The following is a 1,303-nucleotide window of genomic DNA, read 5'->3' as shown; positions in this document are numbered from 1 at the left end:
AAAAAGAAAATCTGGTTGATGTATCGTTCGGAAGTCGCGTTCAATTATTCAGAGGCGGTGTCGGCCAACCAAAAGAACACACCGCCGTTGTAAATGTGGGGCAGAGCGCGTTTCATCGGTGAGATTTTTCCATAATGCAACGCTGACATTTCACAAGTAAAGTTCACATCGTTTGGCGCCAATACATGTACACTTGCACACGTGACACGGCCTCTTCATAACATCGCCCTGAAGAGAGAAAGAGAGAGAGAGAGAGAGAGAGCAGAAGGATCATGTTTGGTTTCTCTTTTTCCTTTATATTTTTGTTTTCGGTTTTGTTGAATTGGGAGATGAGAGAGAGAATACCTTAGAAATTATTTTGATTTCTTGCTATATGAGAGAGGGAGAGAATATCTTTGAATTGGTTTTAGTTAGATGTGATGAGAGGGAGAGAGAGAGAGAGAGAGAGAGAGAGAGAGAGAGAGAGAGAGAGAGAGAGAGAGAGAGAGAGAGAGAGAATATATTAGCTTTGGTTTTAATTGCAATAAGAGAGATAGAATATCTTAGCATTGGTTTTAATTAGTTGCAAGAAGAGAGAGAGAGAGAGTATCTTAGCTTTGGTTTTAATTGCAATAAGAGAGAGATAGAATATCTTAGCATTGGTTTTAATTAGTTGCAATAAGGGGAGAGAGAGAGAGAGAGAATATCTCAGCATTGGTTTTAATTAGTCGCAATAATAGAGAGGCAGAGAGACAATGATTTTAACTTCCTAATGTTTTGGCTTTTGTTTTTGATGTTATAGAATGGTTGTCGTTTTATCATGTAAAGTATTTTTTATGTGTATATGAAGCATAAAAAAAAAATTTAAAAGTTGAATATATTTACTCGCTAGATATATATTTCCTAGAATAAATCAGCCGTAGTAGGAAATATAAAAAGACCAAGAACGTATAAAAGTGAATTAGATAAAATAGAAAAAATTTACAAAGAAGTTGGCGTTGCAGGAAGTATGGTTTCTTACGGAAATTATTATTATTATTATTATTATTATTATTATTGCTGTTCTTGTTCTTGTTGCTAATAAGTGTAACGCGTAGTTACAAGTCTTTGCTTTGTTCCATATTTATGCGTTACTAGTTTACTTGACCCGTCAAAAGAAGGTTGAATATATAGATAAATATGCACACAGACGCACCCCTTCCTTCTCACCAAGGTATGACTACTCTCTCTGTCTCCCCTACCCTAGGGACGGGGAGAGCTGAGCGTGAACGGAAAGAAATTATATATATATATATATATATATATATATATATATATATATATA

The sequence above is a fragment of the Palaemon carinicauda genome, chromosome 7, assembly GCF_036898095.1.
Source record: "Palaemon carinicauda isolate YSFRI2023 chromosome 7, ASM3689809v2, whole genome shotgun sequence".
In the NCBI taxonomy this organism is placed as follows: domain Eukaryota; kingdom Metazoa; phylum Arthropoda; class Malacostraca; order Decapoda; family Palaemonidae; genus Palaemon; species Palaemon carinicauda.
The sequence above is the reverse complement of the archived record's forward strand: the minus strand, read 5'-3'. Positions refer to the sequence as shown.